General features: G+C 32.7%; 1 protein-coding gene across 7 annotated transcripts in view; it reads left to right on the top strand.

Annotated features, from left to right (window-relative positions):
• PRKD1 (protein kinase D1) overlaps positions 1–12,704 on the top strand; it is a 397,745-nt gene that overhangs the window by 354,650 nt on the left and 30,391 nt on the right. The gene's annotated exons all lie outside the window — the stretch shown is intronic.

Here is a 12,704-nt window from a genome sequence, read left to right on the forward strand (position 1 = left end):
AATTGAATGAATAGGATTAAGTACAGCATGAGGAAAGGCTGGTAAGTTTATTATTAAATGTGGGTTTATATAAAACAAACTTGTTTTCTTCACACTTAATCCTCCCTCTCATCTCTTTTTGTCAGTAACTCCCATTTATTCATTACTTTTTCAGAACCTTGAGGTGATCTTCCACTTTTCCTTTTCCCTTCTTCTTATATATAATACATAACACAATAAGAATACTATTAAAATAATATGATGTTATTATATTTTTATTGATATTGTGTTACATATAATTCAGGTTACCATTATCATTCCCCTTGATTTTCACAGTAGCTTCATAACTGGTCCTCCTGACTTCTTTCCCCCTTCAGTCCATCCTCAAACTTCTGCCAGAATAATCATTTTTAATGCATAGATTTGTTCTAGTTACTCCTTTGCCTCAACAAATCATAGGCATACAAGGTAGAAGGAACCTTAGACATTATCTAATCCAATCAATCAATCAATCCATAAACATTAAGTACTGGCTAAGTGCCAGGCACTATGCTAAGTGCTGGAAATATAGAAAGAGGCAATAAACAGTCTCTCCTCTCAAGGAATTTACAACCTAATAGTGAGATAACATGGAAATAAATATGTGTGTGTGTGTGTGTGTGTGTGTGTGTGTGTGTATGTGTGTATATATATCATTACAAACAGGATAAATAGAAAATTATTAGTAGAGGTTAAACACTGGAATTGAGGACTGGGAAAGGTTTACTATAGAAGGTTATCTCATTAGTTTACCAGGGAAGAAACTGAGAAATTGGAGAGGTTAAGTGACTTGCCCAGTTATAAAGAAACTGAAAATTTAAAAAATCTTAAAGGATTCTTTAAGATTGCTATGGAAAGTTCCAAGTCCTTATCCTGTTATTCTCCTGTCACCCTACCTGTTCAGCCTCATTTTGTAGACATTCCTTTGTATAATCTGTGCATAGGCTAAATTTTGTTTATGCTGTTTCTTATGCCTGTATTGTTCTCCCTCCCTCTCTTGAATGGTAAAATTCTTACCTATCCTTTCAAGCTCATTTTAAAAGCCTTGGGGAAATATATGCACAATTTTGGACTTGTGCTTTTTTTCTGCTAGCATCCTGTCTCAATTTATATTTAATCTGTTTATCATATTTCTTGAAATATTTTTTTCTGTGTATTTTATCACTTGGAAGAAGTTTTCATGAAAGGATACCCTTAGGCAAGAAACCTGGTGTAGTTTCAGATTAATGGCTCAGCAAAAAGGAATGGAATTTTTCTTCATCCAATCCAAATAACAAAAGCTATAGAAAGTGTTATAAAAGAGACAAGATTGCTACCAAAAATTAAAAGCATAAAAATACATTTTGACAATTAGAGAATTATTTAACTAATTAATATGGAAAATAAGAAGCCTTTTTTTATATGTTGTCCCCACTCTTTTTTCTACTTTACTGAAAAGATATAACTTCCATATATTTCTAGTTAATTGTTGAACAGTCAATTAGATTTTGCTTATGTTCATGTGTATCTACATAGATGTTTCTATATACAAATATATCCAAAGAACATATATGTGTGTGTGTGTGTATCCTTTTTATGTTTTATTGCATTTTAATACTCATTTATAAATCCCAGAGGAGAAAAAACTATGGCAGAGAGTATTAAGGATTTAAAATACAAAAAATTAAAGTCCATGACAGGATTAGCACACCATCTGCATAATATTAACCAGGACAGCATAGTAAACAGAAAACTAGCTTTGGAGCCAAGAGAACCTGGGTAGATTTTTGATGGAAAGAGCCATACGCATCCAGAGAGGGAACTAAAGAGACCAAATGTGGATCAACACTAGTATTTTTATATATCACCTGTTGTTTTGTTTATTTGTTTTTTTATTTTCTTTTTTGTGTTTTTTTTCCCTTTTGACCTGATCTTTCTTGAACAGCATGATGAATATAGAATTATGTTTAGAAGAATTGTACTTTTTTTTTTTTTTTTTTTTTTGCACATGATTGCTTGCTGTCTATGGGAGGGGATTGGAAGAGAAGGAAGGAGAAAAAAATTTGAACATAAGGTTTTGCAAAGGTAAATGTTGAAAACTATCATTGTATGTATTTGGAAAAATAAAAAATCTATTAAAAACACATTGTTCTGCTGGTTCTGATCATATCATTGTTGATCAACTTATGAAAATTTTCATTTTTGCAATATTGATATTATAGTATATGGTGGTGGTTTGGTTTTGCTTAGTACTTTTACATTAGTTCATATAAGTCTTTCCATGACTCTTTGAAATCATCTATTTCCAGAGAAATAGATATGTGAAATAGAACCTCAAAATTACTTTAATTTGCATTTTTCTAATTAGTAATGATTTGGAGTATTTTTCCATATGGCTAGAGATAGTGTAGTTTTCTTTCTTGAATGACTCTTATCCTTATAAATTTGAATCAGCTACTACTTATATGTATTAGAAATGAGGGTTTTTTTTTTTTTCAGAGAAATATGCTGTAAAGATTTTCCCCAGTTGTTTGCTTTTAATTTTATCTTTAGTGGATTAGTTGAAAATCTTTTTAATTTTATATAATCAACATTATCTGTTTCTCTGATAATTTCTATCCCAAGTTTGTTCATGAAATTTTAACCTTTAATAGATAATTTTGTCCGTTTCCCTAATTTGTTTATTACATGACCTCTTATATCTGTCACATATCTATTTGGAGCTTCTTTTGGAATGAATTGTGAAGTGTTGTTAAATCTTAATTTTTTAAAGACTTCCCGTTCAAATATTTTGTTTTTGTCAAAAAAGTGAGTCCTTATCCCAGGAGCTGATTGAATACTAGATACACTTACTTCTGTATAATCTATTCTACTGGTCTATTTATTTTTTTAACCAGTACCAAATTTTTTTGAGGTTTTTTTTTTTAATGATATATTTTGATATAAAGCACTCCTAACCCTTCTTAATTCCATATTTCTTTTGATTATTTCCCTGAGATTTTTAATCTTTTTTTCTTCCATGTGACTATTTGCTTAAATCCTCAATATGTATTATTTCTGTCTATATTTTATGTTCCTAGTTTATTTTGAGGTCCAGGAACTCTGTTTTACCTAAACTCTGTTTTCACCAATACCTCACATGATGTTCTGTATACAGAGGACCTATGTGAATGTTGGTTGGATTTTTTAGTTTGCTGAAGTACTGTCCTATATTATCTCTTTTTAAAAAATAATATTGATACCTTCTTAAAATAATATTTTCATTTTAGAATATGTCCCTTCTTTCAATGAATCTTTCAAAAAATAAATCAGCCAAAAACATTAAAATCATCTTTATCCACCAGTGAATATAGTATTCCATATTCATAGTTCTCCACTTCTCCAATTTAAGGAAGAAATTACATTTTCTTATCTCAACTCTATGCCCTAGGCTATCTTGATGGCTTTCTGGTTCAATGACTACTAATACTCAGCTGTACTCCTGTCACCTAACTTAAAGCTCTATCATGAAAAATCTGCTTTTATTCTTCCTAACTTCAGAAATTCACATTATAGCTTGGTACATTGCAAGTGATTAGAAATAAGAATCAAAAAGAAGTATTGATAATTAACCATAGTCCAGTCTCAGTCATTATGAGGCAAATGAAAATGACTATAATAACCTCTGGTGATATTTTGATTTTTTTAAATTTCCCACTTGCCCTTGTAACTTAAACAGAGCTTCCTGGTTCTGAGTGGGTAGGAAATAGCACATGAGAGATTATTTTCACACTGCCTTCCACCTGGTTAAAAAAAAAAAAAAAAAAATCAGGAAACAGCATGAGAGCGCCTGGGCAAGTGTTATTTCCTATATAAACATCTGCTGCTACCTGCTGTTTAAGGGAAAGATTGATAGTCTGCAGCAGTCTTGGAATTTAAAACTGGGATAAGGCATTCCCAGAAGAAATGTTTGGGAGAATGACTGAGAGGAGGCATATGTATGAATATGAATATGTATGTGCCTGGATATTTGCGAATATAGTTTAGCTTAAGTCTGTGTTTAGAAATCTAAAGTTGATATCTCTCACATGTTAACGCCCTGACTTATAACCTTAGAAATGGATTCTTTGAAAAGCCAAATGCAAAGGACACTTATATTTTCTTTCTTATGCCAGCTATTAACAAAATTATATTATTATTAGAAATTATTAGGAAGATACTAGTGAGCTTGCCCCCTTTAGTGATAGATAATTTAGCAGCGAGCCAGAAATAAAAGCAAGAAAAATAGGCTACATATAAGAAGATATATTGTATCTAGTGCAGATTGGCTTTTCCATTCTACATTTACATTCCTGGAAAGTATACTGCTTACATAAGTGAAGTTATCCACAATATTCAGTATTTCTCCTTTTGTTGTATGTTCCGAATACAGATGGTATAGTGCTGGCTCGTGAGTAACCTTTGTTTTCTTGGTGTTAACTGTTAGAACACAATTAGCAGGAGCAGTAAAGAATTTAGAGACATCTCCATTTCCAAATGTCCAAATGCATTATTTGTGCCTGAACTATGGTAGAGTTTTCCAAACTCATTTTGGTCCTAGCTTAGCAGCAGATTTATGTACACAGAGAAATGGAAGTACAGTGTTAAACTATAAACTGTAAACTGAAATCTTTACCATTTCATTCTTCATGTAACTTCAGTGTAAGAAGAGGACAAAGAAGTTTTCCTCTGCTGTTTCCAATCAATTCAGTTATCTGTATTACTAAAAGGAGAATATTAGCAGCTGACATGAATGTTTCCTTTCTGAAGGTTTTTCTTTTGCTCAAAGCTCTTCCAACATATAAGAAAGAGAAAGGGAAACTAGTACACCTACTTTAGTACAAAGTTTAGTCTCTTCTACCAGTCCCACTAAAATCCACCCTCTAAATAGATATTTACCTGGGCATGTGATCTTATTCAAGTGAGTACTCCTAAATAAAGCATTTTAAATTCTTTATCATGGATTAGTAAGCACACAATTAAATTGCTGAAAGATGAATAAAATAAAGCATAACAAAAACATTTTTTTACATGCAATTATCAGTGAGGAGGTTGAGTCATCTAGCAGTTGCTGTTTTATCACACCCTTCAATTTTTCTGCTTTTGATTGACATGTGTCCTTTCCCCCAACTTGATATGATCCTGCTCGTTATACAGTATCTCTGTCTAATTTAGGCATAAACAATAATCACCCCAAGCCCTCTACCTATCTCAGTTTGATTCTTCTGAACCCTTTCAGAAGATTTAATTACAAGTCAGGTGTGTTTCAGTCTTCAATGAATCAATAGCCACAGCATAAAACTAAAATGATACAATGCCTGAGACCAGATAACAGTTCTTGCTGCAGTCTGAGGACTTGCCCAAATTGATTTTTTAACAATAACAATTCTTAATCCATGCTGACATCTCTTATTGGCACTAAAGCTATTCCTTTGTCCATCCTATAAAAGCCTTGGAATTTGAGTCCAACTCTTTTCTATGAGACATGATATGTATGAGGATGCCATGTTGTGATTTTCTAAGAAAAGAAAGTCCATCATGTGGACATTTTCAGCAGTGGGATGAACCAAATCAGTTCCAATAGAGCTGTAATGAACTGAACCAGCTACACCCAGGGAAAGAACTCTGGGAGATGACTATGAACCACTACATGGAATTTCCAATCCCTCTAATTTTGTCCGCCTGTATTTTGGATTTCCTTCACAGGCTAATTGTACATTATTTCAAAGTCCTATTCTTTTTGTACAGCAAAACAACTGTTTGGTGTATACACGTATTGTATTTAACTTATACTCTATCATATTTTACATGTATTGGTCAACCTGCCATCTGGGGGGAAGAGAAGGGGAAAAATTAGAACAAAAGATTTGGCAACTGTCAATGTTGTAAGATTTGCCCATGCATATATCTGGTAAATAAAAACTATTAAAATAATAAAAATAATAGTAATAATAAAGAAATAGGATGAAAAGGAAATTACCTACTGATTTTTATTGATTTGAAATTATTTTTTTAAATAAAACCTTTGCAGACAAAAAAAAAAAAAAGCCCATCAATGTAGGGATAGCATTTTTATTTTTTTGACATGCTGACACCAATCACATTGTTTTGAATTCTTTAAATATAAAAAATAAATAAATAAAATAGGTATATCTATTTTTCACCACTGTATTTATCAAAAGTAAAAAGCCAAAAAAGAAAACAAAGCAAAGAATCTCCTGGTGCTAAAAAGAAATAAGTAAAATAAAGTGTATAAAATTTTAAATCAGTTTCAGAAGCTAGCAATTATCTGCTAACTATTACCTGCAAGATACTCTCCTAAATATTTTCAGGTCAACAGTAAAGAAAATTACATATTATATAAGGCAGCCATAAAGCTGAGATTGGAGTACTGGACATAATATCAAGAAGATAGGGGTTCAAATGTTGCCTTCTTCTCTGTTGACTGTGGGCAATCTCTTTTTCCTTATCTGTAAAATGAGGAATAAAGCCTCCAGAATCTACCTCACATGATAGTTGTGAGGTTCAATAAGAAAATAGAAAATTAATATAATAATAAATATATGCATATAAAGTATTTTACAAATTTCAAGGACTACGTAAATGTCATTTTTATTGTCTCTACTTTTTTCTGTATGAGTTCTTTTCACAACTTAGACACATATCATTTCTAGATCATTGAGTGGTATTTAAATGATAATAAAAATGTGTAGAAATAAGTAGACAAGCATTTGTTAATCTCCTGTTATGTGTCAGGCAGTGTGCTAGGATCTAAGGATAGAAAGACAATATAGAAATAGACCCGTGCAATTCAGTAGCTTACACCCTATCAGAAACATATAAATATATGTGTATACAAATGGATAAAATGTAAATACAAAGTAACATAGGGAGTAGATACTGGGAGAAGGAGTTCTGGTAAATAGGAAAATGAAAAGGAAGACAATGCTCCTTTTTTTTTTTTTTTTTCCAACATAGAATTCTGAGAAAGGTGAGAAACCTTCATTTTGATGCTGCTGTTGCAGTATGTGTGTTTGTGTGTGTGTGTGTGTGTGTGTGTGTGTGTGTGTGTGTGTGTGTGTATCCAAAAAGCAACCATTGAAAATTTCAGTTTCTTTTTACTATGCATCTCCATTGGAAAATTTAGATCATAAATCTACTACTTTTCAATTTCTCTACTGCTTTGTTAAAATGAGAACACACCCATTGATTAGAGAAATCAAAAGTAGCAATATTAGGCAATATTAATATGAAACTCTTCTTCTGTCCTCAAACTTCCTATGGTTCTCCCTTTCCCCACTCTCAGGTGAGAACTTTTCCTTATCTTTCACAGGAAAAAAAAATTAAGACTTCACTACAAATTCCCTTCTCTCCCTCCTTCTACTACTATCTTCTCCTTCAACCTGTCTCAAATAATGAGGTGATCTTCTTACCAAGACTAACTCCTCTATCTATTAAATAGATATCATTCCGTCTTGTCTTCTTCAATAGACTGTCCCTTCTATCATTTCGACTTTCACTTATCATCTTTCCCTATTTGTTGGCTCATCCCTCCTGCTATACAAACATTCACATCTCTTCCCTATCACTCATTCCTACTGTTGTACAAACATTCACATCTCTTCTCTATCCTCAAAAAACATTCACTGATCCATTCCTGCAAATTAGCGCCTTGTAGCTAAATGCCTTGAAAAGGGCATCTATAATCCTCCATTTTCTCTCAAAATCCTTATATTTTTAACCCATCCAATCTGGTTTCTAACCCTATCATTCCATGAAACCACTCTCTCCAAAATCTAATGATCTTCTCACTATTTAATTCTCCTTGACTTCTGCAGACTTTGATCCTGTTGGTTACCCTTCTCCTTAATATTTTCTTCTCTAGTTTTTAGGACAATACTTCATCCTATTTCTTCTCTTATCTATCTTTCTGACTACTTCTTTGCTAGATCTTCATTCAGATCACATTGTCTACCTATACATAATCTCCCTCAGGAAGTCACAGCTCTCAATGCTGCTGATTCACAAATCTATCCTGATCTCACTCTTTCTTCATCCCAACTTGCTTTTAGATATATCTTAAATTGAATGTCCGAAGCACAAAAAAAATTCACTACCTTTCTTATTTCTTCAGAGGGATAACAACGTCATTTTCCAATTGTCCCAGGCTTATAATGGAGGAATTTTTTCCATCTCACTCTCTCTCCCTCCTTCCCCCACTCCAATATCCAACCATTTTCCCATTCATTATATTTATATTTTCTATGTAACTTAAGTGAGAAAATTTATTTTTATAATATCCAAATGATATTTCCTCCTAGACTTTTAAACAAATAACTTATATTCACCTCATAGATATGCCATCAATCTGTTATATGTGAATGACACACTATTCTTTTCTATGCTGGTCCAAATCTTTCATTTCCTGAAAACCAGATTATTTAAATGTAACAGATGGTCAGAGTTCCATACACTGATGGCATTTGTTTTGCCATGAAATTGGGTCTTTGAATTTCTGGGCAACATTTGATGTGTTAACAAACATATTGTCTATTCCATATTCTATATTGTACTAAACTTCAGGTGTTGAGGCCAATGAATGGCCTTCTTTCTGTCCTTAACTAAATTGGCTAGTCTGGAAGTTGTTAAGAAAACATTTAAGTCATTAAGTGATTCTATTTGGAAAGCAAATGCATTAATTGGAATAGAAAATGCACATTATGAATTTGTCATATTAGCCAGTTCAGTGAAGGCTTTAGTGTTTTTTTGGTTATTTTTTTTGTTCTTTTTTTTTTTTTTTTTTTTTTCCTGGAGCTATTCTCAACAATTTTAAAGATTTTTTAGAGTATCACATAGATAGAGAAATAAATAAACCATGTTGTTCTGGTGTTCTTACCTTCACCTTTCCTGCAACCATCCACAAATACCACATTCTCCAAGCTGCCAAAGGGCATCTTTCTTTTCAGTAATGGAACAAGATGATCATCAGTGAATAGTTGGATACATTTGCTCTTTATTTTCCTTGCCTTTGCTGCTTTCAAATATAAAAAAAATATATTTGGACATTTGAATCTATTTAGTCACAATAGAACTAGAACCATGAACTCAAAAACAAGTAAAATTCATTCTAGCGGCCTTGCCCAAAAACATAAAGAATGATCAAAACACCTTTTTTAAATTGCCTATTTTTTAACACACAGTGCAGATAATATCTTAGTTACAGTCTTTCAGCATTGAAAGGACTTCACAGACATAGGTATTAACAATGTCATGAACAGATTAAAACAAAAAAACAAAAACCCACCACCATAGTTTCACCTAAAAGACTAAGTATATTCTTAGGTATAATTACTATTCAGCAGGTGAAAGGCTGCTTATTCTTAGTTTTGATTACCAAGTTGGCCAAAGTAGCTTGAAAAAGCCATCTACTAAGGTATAAGAAGGTTTGTGATCAGTATTGATAAAAGGAGCCTTCATCCAATTGAAATTGTGGGCTCTTGTAACATGGAAGCATATATGGGGAACATATATACAGACAAGATAAAGACACATACACACAACACAAGTCTTTAGTCTGGCATTCAAGGTCATCCACGATTTGATTTATCTTTCCAGTCTTATTTTACTCTACTCCCCTTTGGACATTTCTGTGGAATAGAAACAGTTTTTGATCTCTTCCTGGATCTCATTCTGTCTTCTCTACTATTATGCATTTGTGGTAGACTGTCCCCTTATCCCTAAAACTCCCTTCCATTAAAATTTTTTCTACCCATTGAAATCTTCTTATTCTTTAAGGGCTCACTTCAGATATCAACTCTGAAATTTTTCTTGATCCTCTACTTGAAAGAGAGTAAAGGTGGTTCCCTCACATTTCTTATGGCACTGTATAACTCTATAACTAACTCCAGTCTAACTAATAACCGGTTTGTTTAGTCCTCCTCTTCAGTGGCTTAGAAGTTTCCTGAGGGCTCAAAAATAGTTTCTTTCTTTGTGTCTCCAGTACCTAGTACAATATACTTTACACAAAGCAATCTCTTCATAAACCTTTTTTTACCCTTATCATAAAGTAACAGGTTTGGCAAGGTTCACAAGCCTTGGTTTTAGACCCAAAGGCATATGAGATCAGATGCTAATTATTGGTTGTTTATTGTCACAATCTATAAAACCCAAGAATAAACATTATCTTTAATTAACTGTCAAGACTGTAAATTTCCTCTTATGTCTAAAGGATAACAAAGTTTCTCAAAACATAGCTTAGGTACCACTACGTCCTATATCAAAGTTTCTTAAACTGTGAGTCACAACCCCAAATGATGTTCCATAATAATGTAGGCGCATGAAAGTATGGTTTGTGATTAGTAAATGTTTGATTTGTATAACTATTTTATATATCTATATGTCTGAGGTCATGTAAAAATTTCTTTGGTAAATTGAGTCAAAAGTGGAAAAAGTTTAAGAAGCTCTGGTCTACATGAAAGCTTTCCTTCTTGTGGAACACTTTATCCTCCATGCCAAAACAAAACAAAAAAATGCTTTTGTTATTTCTTAATATTTTGTACCTCTTTATTAAACTCAGACATTTATTATTAAATACCTGCTATGGACTAGGCCACAAGGATATAAAATTAAGCTCTCAAGGAGCTTATATTCTATTAGGGAAATAGAACATGCACAGAGAAGTAAATCTGAATCATATATCAACTAACTACAAAACAGTGGAATGAGTATAATAGTAGGTTTAATAACTGAGGTGTATAGGTGGTAGTTTCTTAATAGTAATAAGAAAATAGCCTTGCTGAAAAATCCATATTTCTTTTTTAAAGATTTCTTTTTTATTTTTAATATTTTGTTTTTCTCAGTTGCATGTAAAACAACATTTTTTAACATTTGTGTTTAAAATTTTAACTTCCAGTTTATCTTCCTTCCTCCTTCCCTACATCCCTCTCATCAAGAAGGCACATATGAAGTTATACAAAACATTTTTATAAAAGTCGTGTTATGAAAGAAAACATAAATCTCTCCCCTTCCCCCCTCAAAAAAATCCTGAAGAAAAATAAAGTTAAAAAAAAAAGTATATTTCAGTTTGTATTTACACATATTTCTTTCTCTAGTTATGGATAGTATTTTTCATCATAAGTTCTTCAGAGTAGTCCTGGATCACTATATTGTTGAGAATAGCAGTCATTCATAGCTGATTGCAGAGGGCTGGAACTTTGGAGAAATATATTTGAAACAAGGATACTTACTACATGTTGTTAACTCAGTGGAATTGATGAGATGATGGTTCTATTGTATACATATACTTAATACTTAGTATGGTGATGTAATGGTTCTCTAGTTCACACATAATCAGTATGCTGTGATGATATAATTGTAATATCTGATTCGGCCTATTCAATAGGTGTGGTACAAAGAATTGCCACAACCCAAATAAAATTTGCAGCTTCTAATATATATCAGCTCTTTAAGGAACGTCAGGAGCAAGTGAAAAAGCATCCAGGTAAGATTTATATCTTGCACGTCCACTCTCATAGTAGACTTCCAGTTCCTATTTTTTTGTGGAAATTTAAAGGCAAATAGCCATCTAACCATGTTAGTCAATACTCCTTTATTTCAGGCAGCCCAAGAATCTCATTCTAAATTTCATCAAGCTGCTCAAGCTTTACATCTGCAATTTGGGATAACAAAAGTGGAAGCTAGAAGCATAGTAAAAGCATGTATAGCTTGCCTTCCTTTCCACGTTCCTACATTCCCTCCAGGGAAGAACCCTCAAGGTTTGAGACCCAGTGAAATTTAACAAATTGATGTGATCCATTATAAATCTTTTAGTTCTCTGTCTTTTATCCATGTTGTAAGTTTCCTTGTTTCAAGAGGGCCCTCTACAGCTGATCATTCCACAGCATTGCTCTTACTTGGTACACAGTATATTTCATCTTACCTGAGCTCATGGAGGACTTCAAGGTTTTTCTGAGAGCATGCTGCTCATGCTTTCCATCACAATCACATACCACAACTAATTCAGCTATTCCCCCAAATAACAGGCATTCCAGGCATCAATTTCCAATTCTTTGCCCTGAAAGAAGAGCTGCTATAAATATTTTTTTACATATAGGTACCTTCCCTTTTTAAAAACTCTGTCTTAGGTTATATGCCTAGTAATAGTGTTGCTATTACTATAAAACCAAAAGTTTTATAGACGTGGAAATATTTCCAAACTCCTTTGTTGAATAGCTGAATCAGTTCACGGTTTTACTAATAATGTATCAATGTCCTAATTCCCCCACGTTTCCTCCAACATTTGTCATCCTGCCCTAGCCCATCAGCTTATCTAATAAATGTAAGGAACTATCTCAGAATTGCATCAACTCTCTCAAATCAATGTTAGAGTATTTTTATGTGATTATAAATAGCTTGATTAGTTTATCTGAAGTCTATTTATATCTTTTAATTATTTATCAATTAGAGAATAGCTATTAATTTTTTTATGAGTGACTCAGTTCCTTATACATTTGAGAATGAGGCCTTCATCAGAGAAACTTGCTTCAAAATTCTTCTTACAATTATTAATTGCTTACTGCATTCCACCCCCCAAATCCACTGTTTATTCTGTCTCTTCCAAAGTGTTTTGGCTTTGACAACCCCTCCCTAAATAAGCCTCCCTTCTATCACCCTTCCCCTTTCTTATATCC

Source organism: Sminthopsis crassicaudata, chromosome 2 (assembly GCF_048593235.1).
Source record: "Sminthopsis crassicaudata isolate SCR6 chromosome 2, ASM4859323v1, whole genome shotgun sequence".
Classification (NCBI taxonomy): Eukaryota; Metazoa; Chordata; class Mammalia; order Dasyuromorphia; family Dasyuridae; genus Sminthopsis; species Sminthopsis crassicaudata.